At 47.4% G+C, this 15,282-nt stretch overlaps 1 protein-coding gene across 5 annotated transcripts in view; it reads right to left on the bottom strand.

Moving 5' to 3' along the window:
• The window catches only part of LOC128782297 (serine/threonine-protein kinase PAK 3-like), a 17,621-nt gene extending 15,746 nt beyond the window's left edge, over window positions 1-1,875 (bottom strand). For 4 of the 5 annotated variants that reach the window (XM_053932553.1, XM_053932555.1, XM_053932556.1 and 1 more), the window contains exon 1: window positions 336-455. The gene's annotated coding sequence lies outside the window, so the exon portion shown is untranslated. Of the gene's footprint in view, window positions 1-335; window positions 456-1,805 lie in introns of those variants that run through there. The other variant, XM_053932554.1, reaches the window with a different exon arrangement.
• Between the last annotated feature and the right edge of the window lie 13,407 nt (window positions 1,876-15,282).

The raw sequence follows: 15,282 nt of genomic DNA, 5'->3' as shown, positions 1-15,282 counted from the left end.
ACAAACACACCTTTCCGCAAAGGGAAAACAACCAAAGAAAGCCCTGTGACTCCAGCACTAGCACCTGTGCCCTTTGGCCACAGCCCTGCAGAAGGCCAGAGACAGAGCTTCACTGAGCCAAGCAGGCAGAAGCTGAGCCGCAGCCCCCAGCTCTTGGGTGCCTCAAGGTGACCGGCCAAAGGCCAATTTCTAGCTGTCACTGCCTGCAGGAAATGGCCGCGTCCTGCGGGATTCCAGCACTCAGCATCCTCAGCCAGCACAGCAAGTGCTGGCTGGTCAGAAACTTGCAGCTCTGCCTTGCGCTAAAGACAGCACCACCCACAACTGGCACTTACTCTCTTGGGACCATCAGGCTCTGCTGTGACCACAGCTGCAGGCTGGTGGTCCTCTTGCTCATTTTGCTCTTCTTTGGCTTCTTCTCCAGGAGCAGAGGGAGCCGGGCAGAGACCGCTGCTGCTTCTGTCATCTGTGGCAAGAGAGAAGCATGAGAAACAGGCCCTTACCTATCATTTAGAACCTCCTTTCTCCTCGCATCTACAACCACCTCTTCGAAGGAGAAATCATCAGCTTTCTTAGCAATGGGATTCTAAGTCACTCCGGCCAGATGAAAATGGGCTAATTCAACAGAACTCTGTTTGCCTAGGAATTTGATAGTCCTCCCTGGCTGCTATCTGCAAGGTACGGTGCCTCTGCACAATGGAGCTTTTAGCTCTTGAAAGCTGTGAAACGGAAAAGTAGGAAATAGCCAGCAAGGCCTTTGCTATTGCTGCAGCAGACATGGAAAACTACAAGTGGATCAGAATCCCATCCAGTGCACGAAAAGGGCAGGAAAGCTTGTGCAGAAGCATCTTTGCTTGCTGGAAAGAGAGCAAATGAGCAGGGCTTCTCCTCCTAGCAAGCCAAGAAACCACAAATTGGAAGTGTCACCTCCTCAGGGGCTAAAGCACATGGATGCAGAGCAGGGATGTTTGGCAGGGAAACAGCCCTTGGGGTGAGCACTGTCCTCTATGGATCTATGGAAGTGTGCCTGAAGGGCCTGACGAGCCTCCCGTTGTCCAGGCTAAAGCTCCCTCAGCACCTCCTCTTTGGCCTTGCGCTCCACAGCCTTCCCAGCTCCCGTGTCCTCCTCTGCACACGCTCCAGCCCCTCAAGGACTTTCTGCATCACAGGGGCCCACAACTGGGCACAGCACTGCCAGCTGTGGCCGCAGCGCTGCCCAGCCCAGGGGGACGCTCACTGCCCTGCTCCTGCTGCCCCACTCTTGCTGACACAGGCCAGGACGCCCTTGGCCTTCTTGGCTCCCTGGCCACGCGCTGGCCCACCTTCAGCTGCTCTTGACCGGCACCCCTGGGTCCTTTGGGCCCACGCAGCTCCCCACCACAAAGTTGCCCCTTTGACTTCAAATATAATATCCATAATTTTAAATTGTCCTTCTAGTTGTACAACCATATCTTCTTAGGAAGTGTCCTGATGTTTGATAGGAATAAAAGTCTGTGTCACTGTGACTTTATTAAAACGGGCTAATTGAACTCTATAGGAAATTGCTGTTTATTAAGTATTCATCTGTGTTTGGTGTTAGCAAGCAATATTCTCTCTGCAAATCTGAGTTTCTACATCTTCAAGGCTCTGAGATTGAAATTAGGAAATATCCGGGTTTGCCTTTGTGTTTGTTGTTGAAGGAATGAAATGGTTTTTCTTTCGGCCTGCATGGCTGGCCCTGTACAGTCTACTTTTTCTGGCTACGCTCACAGCTTACTCTACAATACTTAAACACCACCAACATGAAATGTTCCTTGCTCACTCACCTTAGCATCAGCACCGCTGAATACATGCTTCAGGTGACCTGTAGTGGGCAAGAGAAAATGAAGCAGATGCTGTCAGAAAACTGCCTGGGCTGGTGAATCCCACAGAACAGGAATCGCAAACAGAGAGTATTTTCCGTTTCACAACATCCCTCCAGGAGACACAGTTCATTCACACAACCAGCAAGAGATCAGGACCATATTCTTGGTCGTGCCTACACTTTGGCCTGTTTAGCCAGTAAAATTAATATAAACATGATCAAGAAAATGCAAATTGTTCTTTCACACTCAATGCTCCTGTTCTACCAAACACATAACACATCTTTTAAAATCCTCTCCTTCCAGTACCTTTTTTTTTTTTTATCAGTTTTATGAACTAATTTTCATTAATATGCTGGAAACAGTTGCCCAGAAAAGCTTCCCCAGAATTCCACTGAGCTGTGGCAGCTCTATTGTGATGCAGCACAGCAGCAGCTTCCAGCTGGGAAGTTCTCCTCTGTCACAGAGTAGCACAAATTCCCTTTGTGGGCCAAACCCTGTTGTTCAAGGGATCCAAGAGTAACTCCAAGAGTGCACCAAGCACCTACAGCCTGTACCCCAACGAAAGCACTCGGATGGGACCCAAGCAAAGGAAACCTGACCAAGAGAATAGCCCAAAGCACTGCACATCTGAGAAATGACCCTCACTTTTAAAATTTTAAAGGTTAATAAACCTTAACAAAGGACTGAATAAGGAAAAATTGCAGCACTGGGAGTCTCTATGACCATTACGAGCAGCTCATCTACAAAACGGATGCTCTGCCTTTTATACCCTTAGCCCCTCCAAAGTTTTATCAGTCAACTCTTTCTCTGCTGTCCACTGGTGGAGATCACTTTGTTACATCTTGATTGGATGTCAGGTGTTGTTACACTGCGCCTTCTGGTCACAAGCCAGCCCTCCCAAAAGCCCTGACTACCAAGGCTGTTACAAGGGGGAGGGGAAATAAGACTATGGGAGGATATATTACAATAACATCACTATACATTTTAACATCCACATAATATCTACCTCTTAATTGGGAGAGCCAACCATTACATTACTGGCATAGAACCAGGAGAGAAGGCACTGTTGGCATAACAGCTAAAATAATTCCTCACAAATCTCCCACATATTTACACGTTTCCTGGATATGCCCAGGCCTCCTGAGTATGTACATCTCTGCCTTTATTCCCCTTTGGAAGCAATCAAACTGGCAGCATCTGCCTGCTCGCAGGAGCTGCTCCAAGCTGGAATGCGACTGGCGATGCTGATTTCCAGAGGCTTCTGTGTCCCAGGAGAAGCCAAGGCAGGAGTGGGTTGAAAGCTGCTGGAGCTGCTGCTGCTGCTCTGTGCCAGAGAGCCCTGGCTGGGCAGGGCACGGTGCCCACTGTGCTGCGGGCTCTTCCTCCTGGCAGAGCTGGGCACACCTGGGAACAAGGCATGGCAACTTGTGGGGAAATCAAAGGGTTTGTGGGGGCTGCATTGCTCTGCACACAGCCAGGCCACCTGTGGCACCGAGTTCTGGCACCTAAAAAGATGAAGCAGAAGGGGAATAGCTGGAAAAAGTTTCATTTTGACCTTTCTTACCTGTTCACAGAAGTTGCCAAAATGAAAGTTACCAAGCAGGGCCTGATCCCTGCTGCCAGCTCAGGCTTAGAAAGGAGGCATTTGTTTATTTCAGTACTCGGTGCATAGGGAATCACTTCCCTAACACCTGCACACCCAGCAATCTCACTTACTAGTTTGTATCCATGGAACTAAGACAGAGTCAATACTTTGCTGAAACTCACAGGCTAAACATTACTCCAAATTCTTTGACATATTTAAATCATTTCTCAGAATTGATTGACAGCAGAGTAGGAGTATCCTGTAGGTCCCTGGTGGTCACTGCCACAGGTTCAGGAGGAGACTCATGCACAAAATAATCTAAGACACAACTGGGCTTGCAAAGCAAATTTATTCCATTAGTTCCAGTGGCAAATAATACATACCAACCCCTGGATTCCCAAAAATCCGCTGAGCAGGAGAGGGAGATGCAGCGTGGTGCTTGGTGGGGGGGGCGGGTAGGCAGTGCACTTCCAGGACCTCCCCTGGATCAAAAGGGCGTGCATCTCATCCTTCTCACCCCTCCAGCCCAGAACCAGGCCTTCTATCTCCTGCACAGGAGCGGAATTTTCCCAGTTACAGCATCAGCTCACACATGGCCGACACGTGAGATGAAGCCGCGGTGGCTCACGATACCAACTCCATGCCAACAACAGCTCCGTTATGCATTGTTCCCCTTTCAAACCTTAACTGCCCACCCATTGACCAATACATTGTTTCTCTTTCAAGTATCATGTTCCCACCTGTAATAAATAAAAAGGTCTTTGTTCATCAAAGCGAGCATTGAAGGAGATAAGAATTTGAACTGAGTAGGGAATTTCAAGATGTGGGAGGAGAAGGGGGGGGGGGCGGGCTGAGGGAACAGCAAGTATCCTGCTTAAGAATTGTGCAGCTGCAACTAGCATAGAAGACTGTGTAACTAATTATATACTGTCGCTTTTCATTCTTTTCTCCTCTCTCCAACTTCCTTGTTTTCGCCTGGATACTCTTTCCCGGAGCGCTGGCCAGGCGCTTCCAGGAGCCGCCGGAGAGAGAGAGAAGCAACAAACACCTTTGTGGGTTCGTCTGACACAGACAGAGCTGTTTAGAGAGCGCGATCAAGACCGGGATAAAGAGACTCAAGAGATTGGGCACTTGTTGTGCAGTCCTAAAGTAGGTTGTATTTGCCCGATCGCCGCACGTACAAGTGACCCTGATCTCGGGTCCAGACAAAGGTTTTATAGGGGAAAATAAGAGATAAGGTGAGACCAATAGAACAATGCCCACTGTGAATACATTATAGGTAAAATCCAATGGGAATAACTCCAGGGGGAAGGATGAATACATGTAAAAATACAGAATAGAAACTCCAGCTTTAGGTTTAGGAAATAGAAACTCCCATCTCAAATTCACAAAGCCTTTTTGCTCCGTTTGCGTAGCTGCACACTGCAACAATATATAAGTTAACTTTTAGGCCAAGGACAATCTGTAAGGAAGATGAGGAGCCTTCATCCCTATGACCACCAAGGGCAGAAAAAAAAGACCCCCTAGCAACAGAGTGCATTGAGAGAAAATACAGAAAGAAGAAAAAAAAAAAATGGAAAGAAGAAAAAAAAAAAAAAAAAAGACTATAAAAGCAAAAAGGGCAAAGGGGGAGGGCGCGCAGCGGTAGAGCAGAGACTCTCCAGCCACCCAGCGCTGTCTTTTGCTTACTACTGCTTGCTTAATAAATTTTTGTTAATTGATTTATCTATAATTGGCCTCCCCAATTGAATTTGTCCATAACAAATTTGGTGCCGTGACTCGGATAAGGCCGACCGGGTGGGAATTCCTCATCGGGGAGGCGCCTGCAGAGGCCGCTGCAGAGGCAGCCCTGGTGCAGGCTTTGCCTTCCCGGACCCTTACCAACGAACCTAAATTTGTTATTAAGCCAAAGGGATACTGGTAACCCTGTAATCTTTGTGCACAAAGCCCGGGTAAAGATGCAGGACAGCGTGAGTATAAAAGTGGGAATCCGCTCGATTAGGGTTGAGATCCCAGGACATAACGTATGAGATGTCCTTTTAGGACGAGGCAAGTGTGGGCCTCTAAGTAGTGCAGTTTCCAGACCCCGAGAGGGGCTGGGCCACAAACAGGGGACCATGAGTGTGTGTGTGCATGAAGGTGTCTTGGGAGATGGGACAGAGGAAAAGCAAGCTCTCTGACTCCATGGGGATGGGGACCCAATAAAGCTTCACCAGATACCCCCTGACAGTCCGTTAGGTCTAATGATAAAATCGTGGGATGAATATCCTTCAAGAAAAGGGAAGAATAGGGCAAAAATGATACATTATTGTATGGGGAGGGAAACAGATCCGTGGTGATAATTTATTTTGGCCAGTGTTTGGAAGCTCCGAGGACTGGATTTGCCAGGCATTAAACATTTATGGAAACTCTAAAAAACCTTTTGATATGGAAGAGAGCAAGTATGCTGCTCTCTGGATAGTGGGGGAAACAAGAGCAAAACTTTTTGCCTTAAGCACCCAGGGAGGGAAAAACAAAAAGCCTGAGGAAGTTCCAACTGCACCCCCTCTACCATACATACCTCCCCCTCCTCCACCCCCACCAGCACCACCCGTAGTCTACCCCGATTTGGATCAAGGGGGAGATTTTGATAACCAAGAGGTAGAAATCCCGGAGCCGGTCTCTGAGGAAAATTGCCATGTTACTCGTAGCCTAACAAGGGGGGAAAGAGAAAGGGAAGGGCAAGCTCTTTATCCATTAAGGGAAGTAGCTTTGGGAATGATCCCTAACCCCAATGCTGGTCAGCAGGGACAAACAGCCCAAATTCCGGGAATAGGTTATGTGGAGGTACCTCTCAAGTCAGGAGATGCGAGGGAGTTCAAGAAAGAAATGGGACACCTATTGGAAGACCCCCTTGGAGTTGCAGAGTGGGTGGATCAGTTTCTGGGGCCCAATGTATGTACGTGGGACGAAATGCAGTCAATACTGGGGATTCTGTTCACATCTGAGGAGCGAGGGATGATCAGGATGGCCGGTATGAGGATTTGGGATAGAGACCATCAGGCAGGACCCCAAACAGATGCTAAGTGGCCTTTACAGCGTCCTAATTGGGATAAACAGGATCCCCTGCATAGGACACATATGTCAGACTGAAGAACAATTCTCATCCAAGGGATCAGAGAATCAGTCCCTAAGCGGCAGATGTGAATAAAGCTTTTTGTGAGAGTCAAAAGAAAGATGAGGATCCCATGGAATGGTTAGGACGGCTCCGGAGTGTGGGAGGGGTTCCTGCTCTCCCTTGGGAGGCAGCAACAGTCTAGAAAAGGTTGCCAATCAACTGCTGCTCTCCGCCCTGGAAGAGCTGTCTGTCAATGCTTGGTACTCTCCCCAGTTCCAGAAAGTTCAGTTATTCTGTTATCCCCATTGGCCCCTGTTAGAATACCACTCCACCTCAGTACCCTGATTGGTTCTCTGTATGTCACCCCACTCTGTTTTCTCCCCTTTACCCGTTGCCCATTGGTTGTTTTGTACCCTAACCACTCCTATTCCTTTGCCCTTAATACCCGGCCCCGCCTTCCCTCGGGGCTCCTGGAGCTTGCTCCCTCCTAGAGAGCTTGTGTCCCTTCCCTCCTTCTCCTGTTCCTGCGACTCTCCTGAAATAAAGCCTCTAGGAATACAGCCTCTCCAGAGTCCTTCCGTCCTTCCAGTGGAGTTATCCGGGTCCCGCCACCTCCTCCCCGCGGACCAGTCAGCCGAGGGTTTTCCCCCACACTGGCTGGGCACCCGGGTGAAGCCAGGAGGATTTATAATTTAATACACTGGAGATCTTTTCAGCTGTACTCCGGAGTAAACCCTGACACTCCGGAAGGACAGATGTTGTTAAAAACCCAATTCGTGGCCAGAGCCTGGCCTGACATTAGGAGAAAGTTGGAAAAGATTGAGGATTGGCACGGTAGAGGCCTGGACGAGTTGTTGCAGGAGGCTCAGAAAGTGTATGTCCGGAGAGAGGAAGAAGGACAGAGGAAACGATCGAGAGTAATGATGGCTGTGGTATGTGAAGGGCAGAAGGGAATGCCTCATCGGTTCCAGGGAAGTAAGCCGAACGGCCAGAGGGTGGAAGGAGGGAGAAGAGAAAAGGAGGGTGGACAGGGAAGCTGCTTTTATTGTGGTAAGAGAGGGCATTTTCAGCGGGAATGCAGAAAAAGGTTGGCAGATGAAAAGCAATTCAAGGAAGATTGAGGAAGTCAGGGGCTCTATTTGCTGGGGACCCAGGAAAGAACAGAGCCCCTGGTAAAATTGAGAATTGGTCCCCAGCAGCAAGAATAGGAGCTCCTTGTGGACTCAGGAGCCGAGAGATCAACAGTTCAAACCCTTCCCTCAGGGTGTAAATTATCAAGAGAAACAATACATGTAGTTGGGGCAAAAGGGGAAGCCTTTAAAATGCCTGTAATTAAAGACGTGATTTTTGAAACCAGCTCCAAAATAGGTATAGAGTCACTGCTATTAGTTCCAGAGGTTGACTATAACTTACTGGGACGAGATTTGATGATTGAATTAGGAATTGGAATCAACATAAATGACAAAAAGCTGAATATTAAATTATGTTCTCTTCGGGTAGAGGACAAACAGAAAATTAACCCTGAAGTATGGTATACCCCAGAAACAGCGGGCTGATTGGACATAAAACCCTTTGAAGTAATGTTAAGGAATCCTGAAGTCCCAGTTAGAGTTAAGCAATACCCAATTCCAAATGAAGGAAGGAAAGGGGTCAAACCTGAAATCGAAAGATTAAAAACACAAGGGTTATTAGAACCCTGCATGTCCCCTTAATAATCCTATCCTTCCATCGTGTTAAAAAACCCAATGGGAAATACTTTTTCGTACGTGATTTACGAGAAATTAACAAAAGGGCTGTAGAAAGATTCCCGGTAGTAGCTAACCCTTATATTTTATTAAGTCAGTTAGGCCCCGAAAATCAGTGGTATAGTGCTATAGATTTAAAGGATGCATTTTGGGCATGTCCCCTCAAAGAGAGCTGTAGGGACTATTTTTGCCTTTGAATGGGAAGACCCAGACACCCACAGGGTACTCCCACAAGGGTTTACAGAGTCCCCTGATTTATTCGGCCAGGCACTGGAGCAGCTACTTACAGGTTTTCAATTGAGAGAAGGGGCTGTCCTGATTCAGTATGTAGATGACTTGTTAATAGCTGGAAAAGAAGAGGAAGTTGTCAGGGAAGAGAGTATGAGATTACTCAATTTTCTAAGTCTGAAAGGACTCAAAGTGTCAAAATCCAAACTACAATTTGTGGAAAAAGAGGTGAAGTATCTCAGACATAGACTGAGTCAAGGAATGAAGAAATTAGACCTGGAAAGGGTTAAGAGAATCTTGGCTATGCCAAGGCCAAGGACGAAGCGGGAGGTTAGACAGCTGCTAGGATTGTTTGGGTACTGTAGACAATGGATAGTGGGATTTAGCGGGAAAGTAAAATTCCTATATGAGAAACTAACTAAAGAAGGCTTGCTTAGGTGGACTCAGGAAGATGAGGAAAAACTACAGGACCTTAAGGCAGAATTAGTAAATGCACCGGTTCTCAGTCTTCCTGATTTAAAAAGGCCCTTTTATCTTTTTGTAAATATTAAGGGTGGTACAGCATACAGAGTATTAGCTCAAGATTGGGCAGGGAGTAAAAAACCGGTGGCTTCTTTATCAAAACTGCTAGACCCAGTATCTAGGGGTTGGCCCACTTGTTTACAAACAATAGTTGCAGCAGTACTGTTAGTAGAGGAAACAGTAAAAATAACCTTTGGAGGGGAATTACATGTACTATCTCCCCACAACATTCGAGGAGTGTTAAAGCAAAAAGCAGAGAAATGGATCACAGATGCTAGGCTCCTAAAATATGAGGGAATCCTGATTGCTTCACCAAAATTAAGCTTAGAAACCACTTCCCTCCAAAACCCTACTCAATTTCTGTACGGAGAACCTAACAAAAACTTGACACACGATTGCCTAAAAGTTCTTGAAGAACAGACAAAGATAAGGCCTGATTTGGAGGAAGAAGAACTAGAAGATGGTGAGAAATTATTTTTGGATGGGTCGTCTTGAGTAATGGATGGAAAAAGAAAATCAGGTTACTCTGTAATTGATGGAAAAAACTTGAAGGTAATAGAATCAGGGCCATTAAGCTCAGGGTGGCCGGCACAGGCCTGTGAGTTACATGCAGTATTACGGGCATTAGAGCAGTTGAAAGGAAAGGTTGGAACCATTTATACAGACTCAAAATATGCTTATGGGGTAATACACACATTTGGAAAGATATGGGAAGAAAGGGGCTTGATTAATTCACAGGGAAAGGAATTAATTAATGAAGATTTAATTGAGAGAGTACTGAGAGCTTTAAGGTTTCCTGAAGGAATCGCTGTAGTTCATGTAAAAGGCCACTAGAGGGGGATATGTAACCAAATAAGGGGAAACAATGTCGCTGATCAAGAGGCCAAAAATGCGGCTCTTAGAGTGTTAAAAGAAACTGTAATTACCAAAAGGGTTAGGGAAGACTGCCCCTATTGTGCAGCTGATTTAGAGAGCGAACCTTGTCACGACTGTTGGAAAGATTTTGGGATGTGTGGAATAAATTGTGCTTGCGAGAATCCCAACAAGAAGTATTGTATACTACACGGACCAATCCAGATATTGGTGTTCACCGAAAAGGAGCAGGAAAAACTAAGAGAAATGGGGATCATAGAAAAGGCAAATAGAAAAGAATTACCAGATGGCCGTGAGGTACTCCCCAAGTCAGTGGCTCGAAAAATCCTGGAAGCAATTCACACAAAAACACATTGGGGTACCCAGGCATTAACAGACCAATTTGCAATTAAGTACACTTGTATGGAGATGCACACCTTAGCTAAACAAATAACACAACAATGCCTAACCTGTCAACGGGTCAACAAGAGGCAATGGAGACAAAGGGAAATGGGGGGACGGGAATTGGCACATAGACCGTTTTCCCACATTCAAATCGATTTTACTGATTTGCCTGAAGTAGGAAGGTATAAACCCTTATTGGTGATAATAGATCACTTGACTCACTTTGTAGAGGCATTCCCTACCTCCAGGCCAACTACACAAACAGTAGTAAAAATACTATTAGAAGAGATAATCCCCCACTACAGACTAGCAGAAGTAATAGACTCAGACAGAGTGCCACACTTTGCCTCCAAAACAATTAAAGAAGTAGTTACAGCTCTAAGAACAAAGTGGCAATATCATACTCCCTGGCATCCAAAAAGCTCAAGTAAAGTGGGAAGGGTAAATGGGGAAATTAAGAAACAACTAACTAAATTGATGTGTGAAACACAGTTATCTTGGGTAAAATGTTTACCTTTAGCCTTGTTAAATATACTAACTCAGCCCAGAACCAATATTGGAATTTCTCCATTTGAAATGCTTTATGGGATGCCTTATGACATGGATTCTCCTATAGATCACCCTGAAATAAGTAATCAACAAATTAACCAGTATGTCATGCAACTTATGAAGGCTCGGGAAGGGCTTAGAAGAGCTGGGTTACTAGTGCAACAACCTCCTTTAGACCTAGCAATCCATAATAAAAACCGGGTGATAAGGTGTTAATAAAACCCTGGAAAGAAACCTCACTGACTCCAAATTGGGAAGGCCCCTATGTTGTTTTACTCATTACAGAAACTACATCGCGCGCCCCCCACGAACTGGCCAGTCGAGGGTCACCCTTCTGGACCGGAGCCACAGGTAGCGGCGCCAAAGTACAATTGGCACCTGAACACGCTGATCACTGCCCTGGCCAGTGAGAACGTCTCCTCAAAGCTCCCGGATCTTTGACTCGGATCTTCAGGATTTCAAGCATCATTTGGATCCAATTCCAGGAACAGTTCTACTTCTGTTCAGAGAAGACCTCTGCTTCCTGGCTTGGCCGACACCTTGTAGAGATCCTACTCTGCAGCTTCAGGGGAAGCTTTGGATTCTACAAGACTGGCAGAACTCCACCACCCTGCCAAGGCTCCCTTCTTTTTGCCTGTGTTTTTCTTCGGTGTGGTGAGTTTTAGCTGCTCTGTGATAGCAGCCGACACAGGCTCTTTGCTTTTCTTGTCTCCTTGGCTTTGGCTGGGATTTTTATCTGCAGTGGGAAACATGGGCAATCGGCTTTCCCCTGCGAGACGGGAGTTTTATTCCCAAGTTAAATCCTCCCTTGTACTGGGAAATATTCCTTATAACAAGAGGGTTCTTAAATCTTTTGTTAATTTTATTTTTCAGCATTTTCCGGATGTAACAAAGGAAGATGCTTTATCTGTTTCTTTTTGGGAAAAAGTTGGGAGACACATTTATGACATTCAAGTTTCGGGGAATTTTAAATTGGGATTTTTTTTCCTATTTACGATTCTATTTTTAATTTAGTAAAATCAAAAGGGGAGGGTTGGGCCCCCGGTTCTCCTACCCCTCATTCCTCCTCCCTCATTCCTAATCCCATTTCCCCTAAGGGTGAGTTGGGAGACAGATCCTGCCACCAAGAGGCACAGGGCTGCTGCCGTCTCCCTGCTGCTTCCCGTCCCACTCTGTCCCTTTCTTGTGCTGGGACTGGTCACCCCAGCATGAGCTCTACCCACGCCCTCGCTCCAAAAACCCGTGATCCCAGTTCTATGCCCAGTTGTTCAGTTAGTTCTAATATGGTTCACCCGACTCAAAATGGTGAGGGCCGCGTGGCCGATTGCCATGGTCCACAAAATGGCGCCTGTACCTCATCATCATTCCCTCAAGTCCCCGCCACTTTAGTGTCACCTCCCTCCTCGCCAGTTGCCGCCCCTGCGTTGGGTCCCTCCCTCACCCTCGCATCGACTTCCATGTCGTCGGGACCCTCCAGTCCGACCTCCCTGACCACACCCCTGGGTGGGCCCCTGGTGGGTGGGACAGGCCTACCAAAGTCCACACCCCAGTGGGTAGGTCAGGCCACGCCCCCTCTCCTGCCACTTCCGGTTCCCACGCAACCAGAACCGGAAGTAGGCCTGGCCGGAAGCAGGCCATCTTGGCCTGCAGGGTCTCCCATCACCAGGACCCGCCGGTCAAGGAGAGGCTCCGTACCCTAGCCCGTCCTGCTTCATCTTTGGAAGAGGATGAGGGCAGTGACAGCCTCCGACCTACCACCAAGTCAGGAGGAAGCTGGGCTCGGATATGGGCTGAAGCCATCAAGGATAGGGACCTAGATCCCACAAGGGGTCTAGGATTGTTCGTGGCACCGGTCACCCATAGGAGGGGAAAAGGGCCGAGGTGGGAACAACTACCATACACTGAGGTGAAAGAACTAAGGAAGGCTGCCAAGGACTATGGGCAGAATTCACCATTTTTAAAAAATGTACTAGATTTGACTTTTTCCGGACATACCCTAGTTCAACATAACCTAAGATATATTGCCAAGGCCATGTTTTCTCCCATGGAATTTCTTCTGTGGGAGATGCATTGGAAAAAACTAATAAAGCCACTCCTACAAAAATATGATCTAAAAGAGGTACTGGGAGATGGCACTGAGGGCCTTGAAGCTCTAGCTGGCGAGGGGGAATTTAGTAAACTGGAAGATCAAATTTTACTGCCAGAAAACTTATTAATTGAAATCTGTGATGCCGGCAAGGAGGCATTGCTGAAGATACCAGATGGCACGATCCCTCTCCAGAACTTTTCATCTGTTCTTCAGGGCCCAGAGGAAATATTTATAAAATTTGTGGACAGACTAAAGGAGGCCATAGATAGACAAATAGATAACATTGAGGCTAGGGATGAACTCCTCCGAAAAATTGCCGTGATCAATACAAACATGGAGACAAAAAAGATTTTGCAAGCACTGCCTCAAGACCCTGAGCCCACCATTTTGAAAATGGTCGAGGCGTGCTCAAAAGCAACCTCTATGGAACAGACAGTGGCATTTGCGGTTAGCAAAGGGGTAGGGGAAACAGTGGTGGACTTAATCAACACCCTTTGTTTTGGATGCAGTCAGTTGGGCCACATACAAGCAAACTGCCCACACTGGCTGCCAGAACGGTTTTACCATCAGTATACCCCCTCCCCAAGACCCTTTTACAGGAATCTCCAGCACCTACAGCCATTTTGGTCAGGAAACGGACAGCGGAGTGACGACAGGCTGCACGATGACATCAAATGGTCTGTCCCAACATCCTGCGCTTCCTACCATCCCAGAAAACCACTGCCCCAGCGGCATGTTTCCCTGGATGGCTGCAGCCATGAGGACGGACTCCGGCTCCCCCGCAGGACAAAACATCTAAGTCATAACAACTGCCAAGTCCTCTGCAGTAACATCCACATCCTTTTCCCCAATGAGGACTTGGTCCGTGTCCCTGCGGGATTCCTTCTACCGCCCTACTGCCACCGATCCACCACTGTCCTCCTTCTTGGTGACACCACACACACGCTGGATGACATCACCATCATTCCAGCAGTTGTGTGTTTTGATCCAGGTACTGAGATTACTGTCTCCGTAGTTTGCACCAATCCACCGTTTACTCTGTGCAAGTGGTCTCCGTTCGCGTCACTTTACATCCTAGATGCGCAAGAGGACAATCAAACTGATAAGGACAAACACGTTTTCTTCACCCAGAACGTGTGTCACAAAAGGCCTTTAATAACATCAACCATCTCGTTTCAGGGGAAGTGTATCACATTGAAACTGATGGCAGACACCGGAGCGGACATTACCATCCTCCCTCAGACAGAGTGGCCCCGTGACTGGGAGTTGGTGTCCCCTTGCGGCACGATCTCCAGAGTGGGAGGAGCTGTCAATTTCCTTCGCAGTAAACAACTGGTATGTGTGGAGGGACCAGAGGGACAAGTAGCAACAATTAGACCATTCGTTGTTTCTTCTAATATCATGTTGCTAGGAAGGGACGTTTTGTCCCAGTGGGGTGCCAGACTCAACATCCCTAATCCTGCATGGGATTTTTAGTATGGGCCACTGCAGAGCGCACCTCCCCGCCCTTGAATTGGACAACTGATACACTGGTGTGGGTGGACCGGTGGCCCCTACTGGTAGAGAAATTACATGTGCTCAATGAACTAGTAGAGGAGCAGGTGCGCCTGGGGCATTTAATACCTTCCACCAGCCCCTGGAACACACCTCTTTTTGTTATTAAAAAACCCGGCAAAGACAGGTGGCGCCTGCGCCAGGATCTCCGCAGGATCAATGACGTCATCAAAGATATGGGCCCCCTTCAACCAGGCCTTCCCTCCCCCTCCATGCTTCCCAGGGATTGGCAGCTTGCGGTCCTTGACATCAGAGACTGTTTTTTCAACATCCCACTGTATCCTGAAGATGCTCCCAGGTTCGCTTTCTCAGTTCCATCAATTAATCAAGGAGAACCTTATAAGAGATATCAGTGGACCACTCTGCCCCAGGGAATGAAGAATTCCCCGGTGCTTTGCCAAACATTTGTGGCCCAGGTTCTTTCCCCTATATGAACACTTTTCCCCGAGGCCATATTTCTTCACTATATGGATGACATTCTCATCTGTGCTGCTAATAACAACTATTTAAAAGCAGCCCTAGACAAGACCATTAAGACAATAAAAGCTGTGGGGTTCCAGATCATTGACGAGAAGATCCAGCTATCACCCCCCTGGAAGTACTTAGGTTTCCTAATAACTGGAAGGACCGTCATGCCCCAGACCCTTACCATCAAGGAAAACCCACAGACATTGCGGGACATACAACAGCTTTGCAGTACCATCACCTGGATTTGACTTCTCCTGGGACTCACTATGGAGGAGCTGTCGCCTCTGTTCAGCCTTCTCAAAGGCGATGGCGACTTGGCGTCACCCCGTGAGCTGACATCAGAC

This window comes from Vidua chalybeata, chromosome Z (assembly GCF_026979565.1).
Source record: "Vidua chalybeata isolate OUT-0048 chromosome Z, bVidCha1 merged haplotype, whole genome shotgun sequence".
Classification (NCBI taxonomy): domain Eukaryota; kingdom Metazoa; phylum Chordata; class Aves; order Passeriformes; family Viduidae; genus Vidua; species Vidua chalybeata.
The sequence above is the reverse complement of the archived record's forward strand: the minus strand, read 5'-3'. Positions and strand labels throughout refer to the sequence as shown.